Below are 12547 nucleotides of genomic sequence, written 5' to 3'. Positions count from 1 at the left end.
ATATGCAATTGCATGGTATATTCTAAGGATGCGATCATACCAGCACTAATGCACCGGATCCCATCAGAACTCCGCAGTTAAGCGCGCTTGGGCGAGAGTAGTACTAGGATGGGTGACCCCCGGGAAGTCCTCGTGTTGCATCCCTCCCTCTTTTTTTTTTTTGTTTTTTTTTTGTTGTTGCGTAAGACTATATAGTACAAACAGAGCGTAGTAACTTTTACATCGTGAGGAACCACGCGACCCATAATACTAATTGGGAAACCCCCAAGAGTGTTTCTGGCAAGGCAATGGGTCTACGTTCCATTGGACCATTCCGGAGGCCGAATTTTGACGTTTGAAGGTGTTTCGGATGTTTTTTTGTGATCGCGACACAATTAGCTACGAGCACAAAATTATGTTTAGATATGGTTATCTCTTGTTTTTTGCGGTTGGAAGCACGTCCAAGGTGAAAAACCGGTCCACATATCAAGTGGGACCCACATTGAATGATCCCTTGAGTTTTCAAAAAACGATATATGCGATTGCATAGTATATACTAACGGTTGCGATCATACCAGCACTAATGCACTGGATCCCATCAGAACTCCGCAGTAAAGCGTCCTTGGGCGAGAGTAGTACTAGGATGGGTGACCTCCCGGGAAGTCCTCGTGTTGCATCCCTCTCTCTTTTTTTTTTTTTTTTTTTTTTTTGGTTGTTGCGTAAGACTATATAGTACAAACAGAGCGTCGTAACTTTTACATCGTGAGGAACCACGTACCCATAATACCAACTGGGAAAGCCCCAAGAGTGTTTCTGGCAAGGCAATGGGTCTACGTTCCATTGGACCTTTCCGGAGGCCAAATTTTGACGTTTGAAGGTGTTTCGGATGTTTTTTTGTGATCGCGACACAATTAGCTACGAGTACAAAATTATGTTTGGATATGGTTATCTCTTTTTTTTCGCGGTTGGAAGCACGTCCAAGGTTAATAAACCGGTCGACATATCAAGTGGGACCCACATTGAATGATCCCTTGAGTTTTCAAAAAACGATATATGCGACTGCATGGTATATACTTTCGGATGCGATCATACCAGCACTAATGCACTGGATCCCATTAGAACTCCGCAGTTAAGCAAGCTTGGGCGAGAGTAGTACTAGGATGGGTGACCTCCCGGGAAATCCTCTTGTTGCAACCCTCCCTCTTTTTTTTTTTTTTTTTTTTTTTTTTTTTTGGTTGTTGCGTAAGACTATATAGTACAAACAGAACCTCGTAACTTTTACATCGTGAGGAACCACGCGACCCATAATACCAATTCGGAAAGCCCCAAGAGTTTTTCTGGAAAGGCAATGGGTCTTCGTTCCATTGGACCATTCCGGAGGACGAATTTTTGACGTTCGAAGGTGTTTGAGATGTTTTTTTGTGATCGCGACACAATTAGCTACGAGTACAAAATTATGTTTGGATATGGTTATCTCTTGTTTTTCGCGGTTGTAAGCACGTCCAAGGTGAATAAACCGGTCGACATATCAAGTGGGACCCACATTGAATGATCCCTTGAGTTTTCAAAAAACGATATATGCGACTGCATGGTATATACTTTCGGATGCGATCATACCAGCACTAATGCACCGGATCCCATTAGAACTCCGCAGTTAAGCGTGCTTGGGCGAGAGTAGTACTAGGATGGGTGACCTCCCGGAATGTCCTCGTGTTGCATCCCTCCCTCTTTTTTTTTTTTTTTTTTTTTGGTTGTTGCGTAAGACTATATAGTACAAACAGAACGTCGTAGCTTTTACATCGTGAGGAACCACGCGACCCATAATACCATTTCGGAAAGCCCCAAGAGTGTTTCTGGCAACTCAATGGGTCTTCGTACCATTGGACCATTCCGGAGGCCGAATTTTGACGTTTTAAGGTGTTTCGGATGTTTTTTAGTGATCGCGACACAATTAGCTACGAGCACAAAATTATGTTTGGATATGGTTATCTCTTTTTTTTTGCGGTTGGAAGCACGTCCAAGGTGAATAAAGCGATCCACATATCAAGTGGGACCCACATTGAAGGATCCCTCCCTCTTGTTTTTTTTTTTCTTTTTTTTTGGTTGTTGCGTAAGACTATATAGTACAAACAGAACGTCGTAGCTTTTACATCGTGAGGAACCACGCGACCCATAAATACCATTTCGGAAAGCCCCAAGAGTGTTTCTGGCAAGGCAATGGGTCTTCGAACCGTTGGACCATTCCGGAGGCCGAATTTTGACGTTTTAAGGTGTTTCGGATGTTTTTTTGTGATCGCGACACAATTAGCTACGAGCACAAAATTATGTTTGGATATGGTTATCTCTTGTTTTTTGCGGTTGGAAGCACGTCCAAGGTGAATAAAGCGATCCACATATCAAGTGGGACCCACATTGAAGGATCCCTTGAGTTTTCAAAAAACGATATATGCGATTGCATGGTTTATACTAACGGATGCGATCATACCAACACTAATGCACCGGATCCCATCAGAACTCCGCAGTTAAGCGTGCTTGGGCGAGAGTAGTACTAGAATGGGTGACCTCCCGGAATGTCCTCGTGTTGCATCCCTCCCTCTTTTTTTTTTTCTTTTTTTTTTGGTTGTTGCGTAAGACTATATAGTACAAACAGAACGTCGTAGCTTTTACATCGTGAGGAACCACGCGACCCATAATACCATTTCGGAAAGCCCCAAGAGTGTTTCTGGCAAGGCAATGGGTCTTCGAACCGTTGGACCATTCCGGAGGCCGAATTTTGACGTTTTAAGGTGTTTCGGATGTTTTTTTGTGATCGCGACACAATTAGCTACGAGCACAAAATTATGTTTGGATATGGTTATCTCTTGTTTTTTGCGGTTGGAAGCACGTCCAAGGTGAATAAAGCGATCCACATATCAAGTGGGACCCACATTGAAGGATCCCTTGAGTTTTCAAAAAACGATATATGCGATTGCATGGTTTATACTAACGGGTGCGATCATACCAGCACTAATGCACCGGATCCCATCAGAAGTCCGCAGTTAAGCGTGCTTGGGCGAGAGTAGTACTAGAATGGGTGACCTCCCGGAATGTCCTCGTGTTGCATCCCTCCCTCTTTTTTTTTTTTTTTTTTTTTTGGTTGTTGCGTAAGACTATATAGTACAAACAGAACGTCGTAGCTTTTACATCGTGAGGAACCACGCGACCCATAATACCATTTCGGAAAGCCCCAAGAGTGTTTCTGGCAACTCAATGGGTCTTCGTACCGTTGGACCATTCCGGAGGCCGAATTTTGACGTTTTAAGGTGTTTCGGATGTTTTTTAGTGATCGCGACACAATTAGCTACGAGCACAAAATTATGTTTGGATATGGTTATCTCTTGTTTTTTGCGGTTGGAAGCACGTCCAAGGTGAATAAAGCGATCCACATATCAAGTGGGACCCACATTGAAGGATCCCTTGAGTTTTCAAAAAACGATATATGCGATTGCATGGTTTATACTAACGGATGCGATCATACCAACACTAATGCACCGGATCCCATCAGAACTCCGCAGTTAAGCGTGCTTGGGCGAGAGTAGTACTAGAATGGGTGACCTCCCGGAATGTCCTCGTGTTGCATCCCTCCCTCTTTTTTTTTTTTTTTTTTTTGGTTGTTGCGTAAGACTATATAGTACAAACAGAACGTCGTAGCTTTTACATCGTGAGGAACCACGCGACCCATAATACCATTTCGGAAAGCCCCAAGAGTGTTTCTGGCAAGGCAATGGGTCTTCGAACCGTTGGACCATTCCGGAGGCCGAATTTTGACGTTTTAAGGTGTTTCGGATGTTTTTTTGTGATCGCGACACAATTAGCTACGAGCACAAAATTATGTTTGGATATGGTTATCTCTTGTTTTTTGCGGTTGGAAGCACGTCCAAGGTGAATAAAGCGATCCACATATCAAGTGGGACCCACATTGAAGGATCCCTTGAGTTTTCAAAAAACGATATATGCGATTGCATGGTTTATACTAACGGATGCGATCATACCAACACTAATGCACCGGATCCCATCAGAACTCCGCAGTTAAGCGTGCTTGGGCGAGAGTAGTACTAGAATGGGTGACCTCCCGGAATGTCCTCGTGTTGCATCCCTCCCTCTTTTTTTTTTTCTTTTTTTTTTGGTTGTTGCGTAAGACTATATAGTACAAACAGAACGTCGTAGCTTTTACATCGTGAGGAACCACGCGACCCATAATACCATTTCGGAAAGCCCCAAGAGTGTTTCTGGCAAGGCAATGGGTCTTCGAACCGTTGGACCATTCCGGAGGCCGAATTTTGACGTTTTAAGGTGTTTCGGATGTTTTTTTGTGATCGCGACACAATTAGCTACGAGCACAAAATTATGTTTGGATATGGTTATCTCTTGTTTTTTGCGGTTGGAAGCACGTCCAAGGTGAATAAAGCGATCCACATATCAAGTGGGACCCACATTGAAGGATCCCTTGAGTTTTCAAAAAACGATATATGCGATTGCATGGTTTATACTAACGGGTGCGATCATACCAGCACTAATGCACCGGATCCCATCAGAAGTCCGCAGTTAAGCGTGCTTGGGCGAGAGTAGTACTAGAATGGGTGACCTCCCGGAATGTCCTCGTGTTGCATCCCTCCCTCTTTTTTTTTTTTTTTTTTTTTTGGTTGTTGCGTAAGACTATATAGTACAAACAGAACGTCGTAGCTTTTACATCGTGAGGAACCACGCGACCCATAATACCATTTCGGAAAGCCCCAAGAGTGTTTCTGGCAACTCAATGGGTCTTCGTACCGTTGGACCATTCCGGAGGCCGAATTTTGACGTTTTAAGGTGTTTCGGATGTTTTTTAGTGATCGCGACACAATTAGCTACGAGCACAAAATTATGTTTGGATATGGTTATCTCTTGTTTTTTGCGGTTGGAAGCACGTCCAAGGTGAATAAAGCGATCCACATATCAAGTGGGACCCACATTGAAGGATCCCTTGAGTTTTCAAAAAACGATATATGCGATTGCATGGTTTATACTAACGGATGCGATCATACCAACACTAATGCACCGGATCCCATCAGAACTCCGCAGTTAAGCGTGCTTGGGCGAGAGTAGTACTAGAATGGGTGACCTCCCGGAATGTCCTCGTGTTGCATCCCTCCCTCTTTTTTTTTTTTTTTTTTTTGGTTGTTGCGTAAGACTATATAGTACAAACAGAACGTCGTAGCTTTTACATCGTGAGGAACCACGCGACCCATAATACCATTTCGGAAAGCCCCAAGAGTGTTTCTGGCAACTCAATGGGTCTTCGTACCATTGGACCATTCCGGAGGCCGAATTTTGACGTTTTAAGGTGTTTCGGATGTTTTTTAGTGATCGCGACACAATTAGCTACGAGCACAAAATTATGTTTGGATATGGTTATCTCTTTTTTTTTGCGGTTGGAAGCACGTCCAAGGTGAATAAAGCGATCCACATATCAAGTGGGACCCACATTGAAGGATCCCTCCCTCTTGTTTTTTTTTTTCTTTTTTTTTTGGTTGTTGCGTAAGACTATATAGTACAAACAGAACGTCGTAGCTTTTACATCGTGAGGAACCACGCGACCCATAAATACCATTTCGGAAAGCCCCAAGAGTGTTTCTGGCAAGGCAATGGGTCTTCGAACCGTTGGACCATTCCGGAGGCCGAATTTTGACGTTTTAAGGTGTTTCGGATGTTTTTTTGTGATCGCGACACAATTAGCTACGAGCACAAAATTATGTTTGGATATGGTTATCTCTTGTTTTTTGCGGTTGGAAGCACGTCCAAGGTGAATAAAGCGATCCACATATCAAGTGGGACCCACATTGAAGGATCCCTTGAGTTTTCAAAAAACGATATATGCGATTGCATGGTTTATACTAACGGATGCGATCATACCAACACTAATGCACCGGATCCCATCAGAACTCCGCAGTTAAGCGTGCTTGGGCGAGAGTAGTACTAGAATGGGTGACCTCCCGGAATGTCCTCGTGTTGCATCCCTCCCTCTTTTTTTTTTTCTTTTTTTTTTGGTTGTTGCGTAAGACTATATAGTACAAACAGAACGTCGTAGCTTTTACATCGTGAGGAACCACGCGACCCATAATACCATTTCGGAAAGCCCCAAGAGTGTTTCTGGCAAGGCAATGGGTCTTCGAACCGTTGGACCATTCCGGAGGCCGAATTTTGACGTTTTAAGGTGTTTCGGATGTTTTTTTGTGATCGCGACACAATTAGCTACGAGCACAAAATTATGTTTGGATATGGTTATCTCTTGTTTTTTGCGGTTGGAAGCACGTCCAAGGTGAATAAAGCGATCCACATATCAAGTGGGACCCACATTGAAGGATCCCTTGAGTTTTCAAAAAACGATATATGCGATTGCATGGTTTATACTAACGGGTGCGATCATACCAGCACTAATGCACCGGATCCCATCAGAAGTCCGCAGTTAAGCGTGCTTGGGCGAGAGTAGTACTAGAATGGGTGACCTCCCGGAATGTCCTCGTGTTGCATCCCTCCCTCTTTTTTTTTTTTTTTTTTTTTTGGTTGTTGCGTAAGACTATATAGTACAAACAGAACGTCGTAGCTTTTACATCGTGAGGAACCACGCGACCCATAATACCATTTCGGAAAGCCCCAAGAGTGTTTCTGGCAACTCAATGGGTCTTCGTACCGTTGGACCATTCCGGAGGCCGAATTTTGACGTTTTAAGGTGTTTCGGATGTTTTTTAGTGATCGCGACACAATTAGCTACGAGCACAAAATTATGTTTGGATATGGTTATCTCTTGTTTTTTGCGGTTGGAAGCACGTCCAAGGTGAATAAAGCGATCCACATATCAAGTGGGACCCACATTGAAGGATCCCTTGAGTTTTCAAAAAACGATATATGCGATTGCATGGTTTATACTGACGGATGCGATCATACCAACACTAATGCACCGGATCCCATCAGAACTCCGCAGTTAAGCGTGCTTGGGCGAGAGTAGTACTAGAATGGGTGACCTCCCGGAATGTCCTCGTGTTGCATCCCTCCCTCTTTTTTTTTTTTTTTTGTTTTGGTTGTTGCGTAAGACTATATAGTACAAACAGAACGTCGTAGCTTTTACATCGTGAGGAACCACGCGACCCATAATACCATTTCGGAAAGCCCCAAGAGTGTTTCTGGCAAGGCAATGGGTCTTCGTACCATTGGACCATTCCGGAGGCCGAATTTTGACGTTTTAAGGTGTTTCGGATGTTTTTTAGTGATCGCGACACAATTAGCTACGAGCACAAAATTATGTTTGGATATGGTTATCTCTTGTTTTTTGCGGTTGGAAGCACGTCCAAGGTGAATAAAGCGATCCACATATCAAGTGGGACCCACATTGAAGGATCCCTTGAGTTTTCAAAAAACGATATATGCGATTGCATGGTTTATACTAACGGATGCGATCATACCAACACTAATGCACCGGATCCCATCAGAACTCCGCAGTTAAGCGTGCTTGGGCGAGAGTAGTACTAGAATGGGTGACCTCCCGGAATGTCCTCGTGTTGCATCCCTCCCTCTTTTTTTTTTTTTTTTTTTTGGTTGTTGCGTAAGACTATATAGTACAAACAGAACGTCGTAGCTTTTACATCGTGAGGAACCACGCGACCCATAATACCATTTCGGAAAGCCCCAAGAGTGTTTCTGGCAACTCAATGGGTCTTCGTACCATTGGACCATTCCGGAGGCCGAATTTTGACGTTTTAAGGTGTTTCGGATGTTTTTTAGTGATCGCGACACAATTAGCTACGAGCACAAAATTATGTTTGGATATGGTTATCTCTTGTTTTTTGCGGTTGGAAGCACGTCCAAGGTGAATAAAGCGATCCACATATCAAGTGGGACCCACATTGAAGGATCCCTTGAGTTTTCAAAAAACGATATATGCGATTGCATGGTTTATACTAACGGATGCGATCATACCAACACTAATGCACCGGATCCCATCAGAACTCCGCAGTTAAGCGTGCTTGGGCGAGAGTAGTACTAGAATGGGTGACCTCCCGGAATGTCCTCGTGTTGCATCCCTCCCTCTTTTTTTTTTCTTTTTTTTTTGGTTGTTGCGTAAGACTATATAGTACAAACAGAACGTCGTAGCTTTTACATCGTGAGGAACCACGCGACCCATAATACCATTTCGGAAAGCCCCAAGAGTGTTTCTGGCAAGGCAATGGGTCTTCGAACCGTTGGACCATTCCGGAGGCCGAATTTTGACGTTTTAAGGTGTTTCGGATGTTTTTTTGTGATCGCGACACAATTAGCTACGAGCACAAAATTATGTTTGGATATGGTTATCTCTTGTTTTTTGCGGTTGGAAGCACGTCCAAGGTGAATAAAGCGATCCACATATCAAGTGGGACCCACATTGAAGGATCCCTTGAGTTTTCAAAAAACGATATATGCGATTGCATGGTTTATACTAACGGGTGCGATCATACCAGCACTAATGCACCGGATCCCATCAGAAGTCCGCAGTTAAGCGTGCTTGGGCGAGAGTAGTACTAGAATGGGTGACCTCCCGGAATGTCCTCGTGTTGCATCCCTCCCTCTTTTTTTTTTTTTTTTTTTTTGGTTGTTGCGTAAGACTATATAGTACAAACAGAACGTCGTAGCTTTTACATCGTGAGGAACCACGCGACCCATAATACCATTTCGGAAAGCCCCAAGAGTGTTTCTGGCAAGGCAATGGGTCTTCGTACCGTTGGACCATTCCGGAGGCCGAATTTTGACGTTTTATGGTGTTTCGGATGTTTTTTAGTGATCGCGACACAATTAGCTACGAGCACAAAATTATGTTTGGATATGGTTATCTCTTGTTTTTTGCGGTTGGAAGCACGTCCAAGGTGAATAAAGCGATCCACATATCAAGTGGGACCCACATTGAAGGATCCCTTGAGTTTTCAAAAAACGATATATGCGATTGCATGGTTTATACTAACGGATGCGATCATACCAACACTAATGCACCGGATCCCATCAGAACTCCGCAGTTAAGCGTGCTTGGGCGAGAGTAGTACTAGAATGGGTGACCTCCCGGAATGTCCTCGTGTTGCATCCCTCCCTCTTTTTTTTTTTTTTTTTTTTTGGTTGTTGCGTAAGACTATATAGTACAAACAGAACGTCGTAGCTTTTACATCGTGAGGAACCACGCGACCCATAATACCATTTCGGAAAGCCCCAAGAGTGTTTCTGGCAACTCAATGGGTCTTCGTACCGTTGGACCATTCCGGAGGCCGAATTTTGACGTTTTAAGGTGTTTCGGATGTTTTTTAGTGATCGCGACACAATTAGCTACGAGCACAAAATTATGTTTGGATATGGTTATCTCTTGTTTTTTGCGGTTGGAAGCACGTCCAAGGTGAATAAAGCGATCCACATATCAAGTGGGACCCACATTGAAGGATCCCTTGAGTTTTCAAAAAACGATATATGCGATTGCATGGTTTATACTAACGGATGCGATCATACCAGCACTAATGCACCGGATCCCATCAGAACTCCGCAGTTAAGCGTGCTTGGGCGAGAGTAGTACTAGAATGGGTGACCTCCCGGAATGTCCTCGTGTTGCATCCCTCCCTCTTTTTTTTTTTTTTTTTTTTTGGTTGTTGCGTAAGACTATATAGTACAAACAGAACGTCGTAGCTTTTACATCGTGAGGAACCACGCGACCCATAATACCATTTCAGAAAGCCCCAAGAGTGTTTCTGGCAAGGCAATGGGTCTTCGTACCATTGGACCATTCCGGAGGCCGAATTTTGACGTTTTAAGGTGTTTCGGATGTTTTTTTGTGATCGCGACACAATTAGCTACAAGCACAAAATTATGTTTGGATATGGTTATCTCTTGTTTTTTGCGGTTGGAAGCACGTCCAAGGTGAATAAAGCGATCCACATATCAAGTGGGACCCACATTGAAGGATCCCTTGAGTTTTCAAAAAACGATATATGCGATTGCATGGTTTATACTAACGGATGCGATCATACCAGCACTAATGCACCGGATCCCATCAGAACTCCGCAGTCAAGCGTGCTTGGGCGAGAGTAGTACTAGAATGGGTGACCTCCCGGAAAGTCCTCGTGTTGCATCCCTCCCTCTTTTTTTTTTTTTTTTTTTTTGGTTGTTGCGTAAGACTATATAGTACAAACAGAACGTCGTAGCTTTTACATCGTGAGGAACCACGCGACCCATAATACCATTTCGGAAAGCCCCAAGAGTGTTTCTGGCAACTCAATGGGTCTTCGTACCGTTGGACCATTCCGGAGGCCGAATTTTGACGTTTTAAGGTGTTTCGGATGTTTTTTTGTGATCGCGACACAATTAGCTACGAGCACAAAATTATGTTTGGATATGGTTATCTCTTGTTTTTTGCGGTTGGAAGCACGTCCAAGGTGAATAAAGCGATCCACATATCAAGTGGGACCCACATTGAAGGATCCCTTGAGTTTTCAAAAAACGATATATGCGATTGCATGGTTTATACTAACGGATGCGATCATACCAGCACTAATGCACCGGATCCCATCAGAACTCCGCAGTTAAGCGTGCTTGGGCGAGAGTAGTACTAGAATGGGTGACCTCCCGGAATGTCCTCGTGTTGCATCCCTCCCTCTTTTTTTTTTTTTTTTTTTTTGGTTGTTGCGTAAGACTATATAGTACAAACAGAACGTCGTAGCTTTTACATCGTGAGGAACCACGCGACCCATAATACCATTTCGGAAAGCCCCAAGAGTGTTTCTGGCAAGGCAATGGGTCTTCGTACCATTGGACCATTCCGGAGGCCGAATTTTGACGTTTTAAGGTGTTTCGGATGTTTTTTTGTGATCGCGACACAATTAGCTACAAGCACAAAATTATGTTTGGATATGGTTATCTCTTGTTTTTTGCGGTTGGAAGCACGTCCAAGGTGAATAAAGCGATCCACATATCAAGTGGGACCCACATTGAAGGATCCCTTGAGTTTTCAAAAAACGATATATGCGATTGCATGGTTTATACTAACGGATGCGATCATACCAGCACAAATGCACCGGATCCCATCAGAACTCCGCAGTTAAGCGTGCTTGGGCGAGAGTAGTACTAGAATGGGTGACCTCCCGGAATGTCCTCGTGTTGCATCCCTCCCTCTTTTTTTTTTTTTTTTTTTGGTTGTTGCGTAAGACTATATAGTACAAACAGAACGTCGTAACTTTTACATCGTGAGGAACCACGCGACCCATAATACCATTTTGGAAAGCCCCAAGAGTGTTTCTGGCAAGGCAATGGGTCTTCGTACCGTTGGACCATTCCGGAGGCCGAATTTTGACGTTTTAAGGTGTTTCGGATGTTTTTTTGTGATCGCGACACAATTAGCTACGAGCACAAAATTATGTTTGGATATGGTTATCTCTTGTTTTTTGCGGTTGGAAGCACGTCCAAGGTGAATAAAGCGATCCACATATCAAGTGGGACCCACATTGAAGGATCCCTTGAATTTTCAAAAAACGATATATGCGATTGCATGGTTTATACTAACGGATGCGATCATACCAGCACTAATGCACCGGATCCCATCAGAACTCCGCAGTCAAGCGTGCTTGGGCGAGAGTAGTACTAGAATGGGTGACCTCCCGGAAAGTCCTCGTGTTGCATCCCTCCCTCTTTTTTTTTTTTTTTTTTTTTGGTTGTTGCGTAAGACTATATAGTACAAACAGAACGTCGTAGCTTTTACATCGTGAGGAACCACGCGACCCATAATACCATTTCGGAAAGCCCCAAGAGTGTTTCTGGCAAGGCAATGGGTCTTCGTACCATTGGACCATTCCGGAGGCCGAATTTTGACGTTTTAAGGTGTTTCGGATGTTTTTTTGTGATCGCGACACAATTAGCTACAAGCACAAAATTATGTTTGGATATGGTTATCTCTTGTTTTTTGCGGTTGGAAGCACGTCCAAGGTGAATAAAGCGATCCACATATCAAGTGGGACCCACATTGAAGGATCCCTTGAGTTTTCAAAAAACGATATATGCGATTGCATGGTTTATACTAACGGATGCGATCATACCAGCACTAATGCACCGGATCCCATCAGAACTCCGCAGTTAAGCGTGCTTGGGCGAGAGTAGTACTAGAATGGGTGACCTCCCGGAATGTCCTCGTGTTGCATCCCTCCCTCTTTTTTTTTTTTTTTTTTTGGTTGTTGCGTAAGACTATATAGTACAAACAGAACGTCGTAACTTTTACATCGTGAGGAACCACGCGACCCATAATACCATTTTGGAAAGCCCCAAGAGTGTTTCTGGCAAGGCAATGGGTCTTCGTACCGTTGGACCATTCCGGAGGCCGAATTTTGACGTTTTAAGGTGTTTCGGATGTTTTTTTGTGATCGCGACACAATTAGCTACGAGCACAAAATTATGTTTGGATATGGTTATCTCTTGTTTTTTGCGGTTGGAAGCACGTCCAAGGTGAATAAAGCGATCCACATATCAAGTGGGACCCACATTGAAGGATCCCTTGAAT

General features: G+C 43.7%; 8 non-coding genes and 15 pseudogenes across 8 annotated transcripts; all 23 read left to right on the top strand.

Annotated features, from left to right (window-relative positions):
• Window positions 1-26: 26 nt before the first annotated feature.
• LOC147947358 (5S ribosomal RNA) lies at window positions 27-144 on the top strand. The gene has a single exon (XR_015595853.1). It is a non-coding gene; the product is annotated as a 5S ribosomal RNA (ribosomal RNA).
• A 396-nt stretch (window positions 145-540) lies between these two features.
• Window positions 541-659, top strand: LOC147947357 (5S ribosomal RNA; annotated as a pseudogene).
• Window positions 660-1057: 398 nt separating this feature from the next.
• LOC147947356 (5S ribosomal RNA) lies at window positions 1058-1176 on the top strand (annotated as a pseudogene).
• A 406-nt stretch (window positions 1177-1582) lies between these two features.
• LOC147947355 (5S ribosomal RNA) lies at window positions 1583-1701 on the top strand. The gene has a single exon (XR_015595963.1). It is a non-coding gene; the product is annotated as a 5S ribosomal RNA (ribosomal RNA).
• A 749-nt stretch (window positions 1702-2450) lies between these two features.
• On the top strand, window positions 2451-2569 carry LOC147947354 (5S ribosomal RNA; annotated as a pseudogene).
• Window positions 2570-2966: 397 nt separating this feature from the next.
• On the top strand, window positions 2967-3085 carry LOC147947353 (5S ribosomal RNA; annotated as a pseudogene).
• Window positions 3086-3482: 397 nt separating this feature from the next.
• LOC147947352 (5S ribosomal RNA) lies at window positions 3483-3601 on the top strand (annotated as a pseudogene).
• A 395-nt stretch (window positions 3602-3996) lies between these two features.
• LOC147947351 (5S ribosomal RNA) lies at window positions 3997-4115 on the top strand (annotated as a pseudogene).
• Window positions 4116-4512: 397 nt separating this feature from the next.
• On the top strand, window positions 4513-4631 carry LOC147947350 (5S ribosomal RNA; annotated as a pseudogene).
• Window positions 4632-5028: 397 nt separating this feature from the next.
• Window positions 5029-5147, top strand: LOC147947349 (5S ribosomal RNA; annotated as a pseudogene).
• A 749-nt stretch (window positions 5148-5896) lies between these two features.
• Window positions 5897-6015, top strand: LOC147947348 (5S ribosomal RNA; annotated as a pseudogene).
• A 397-nt stretch (window positions 6016-6412) lies between these two features.
• Window positions 6413-6531, top strand: LOC147947347 (5S ribosomal RNA; annotated as a pseudogene).
• A 397-nt stretch (window positions 6532-6928) lies between these two features.
• On the top strand, window positions 6929-7047 carry LOC147947346 (5S ribosomal RNA; annotated as a pseudogene).
• Window positions 7048-7443: 396 nt separating this feature from the next.
• On the top strand, window positions 7444-7562 carry LOC147947345 (5S ribosomal RNA; annotated as a pseudogene).
• A 395-nt stretch (window positions 7563-7957) lies between these two features.
• Window positions 7958-8076, top strand: LOC147947344 (5S ribosomal RNA; annotated as a pseudogene).
• Window positions 8077-8472: 396 nt separating this feature from the next.
• Window positions 8473-8591, top strand: LOC147947343 (5S ribosomal RNA; annotated as a pseudogene).
• A 396-nt stretch (window positions 8592-8987) lies between these two features.
• LOC147947342 (5S ribosomal RNA) lies at window positions 8988-9106 on the top strand (annotated as a pseudogene).
• A 396-nt stretch (window positions 9107-9502) lies between these two features.
• Window positions 9503-9621, top strand: LOC147947341 (5S ribosomal RNA). The gene has a single exon (XR_015595989.1). It is a non-coding gene; the product is annotated as a 5S ribosomal RNA (ribosomal RNA).
• Window positions 9622-10017: 396 nt separating this feature from the next.
• Window positions 10018-10136, top strand: LOC147947340 (5S ribosomal RNA). Its single transcript, XR_015595851.1, has one exon. It is a non-coding gene; the product is annotated as a 5S ribosomal RNA (ribosomal RNA).
• Window positions 10137-10532: 396 nt separating this feature from the next.
• LOC147947339 (5S ribosomal RNA) lies at window positions 10533-10651 on the top strand. The gene has a single exon (XR_015595988.1). It is a non-coding gene; the product is annotated as a 5S ribosomal RNA (ribosomal RNA).
• Window positions 10652-11047: 396 nt separating this feature from the next.
• LOC147947338 (5S ribosomal RNA) lies at window positions 11048-11166 on the top strand. Its single transcript, XR_015596009.1, has one exon. It is a non-coding gene; the product is annotated as a 5S ribosomal RNA (ribosomal RNA).
• Window positions 11167-11560: 394 nt separating this feature from the next.
• On the top strand, window positions 11561-11679 carry LOC147947337 (5S ribosomal RNA). Its single transcript, XR_015595850.1, has one exon. It is a non-coding gene; the product is annotated as a 5S ribosomal RNA (ribosomal RNA).
• A 396-nt stretch (window positions 11680-12075) lies between these two features.
• On the top strand, window positions 12076-12194 carry LOC147947336 (5S ribosomal RNA). Its single transcript, XR_015595987.1, has one exon. It is a non-coding gene; the product is annotated as a 5S ribosomal RNA (ribosomal RNA).
• Window positions 12195-12547: the final 353 nt, after the last annotated feature.

Source organism: Camelina sativa, chromosome 3, assembly GCF_030686135.1.
Source record: "Camelina sativa cultivar CO46 ecotype springtype chromosome 3, ASM3068613v1".
Classification (NCBI taxonomy): domain Eukaryota; kingdom Viridiplantae; phylum Streptophyta; class Magnoliopsida; order Brassicales; family Brassicaceae; genus Camelina; species Camelina sativa.
The sequence above is the reverse complement of the archived record's forward strand: the minus strand, read 5'-3'. Positions and strand labels throughout refer to the sequence as shown.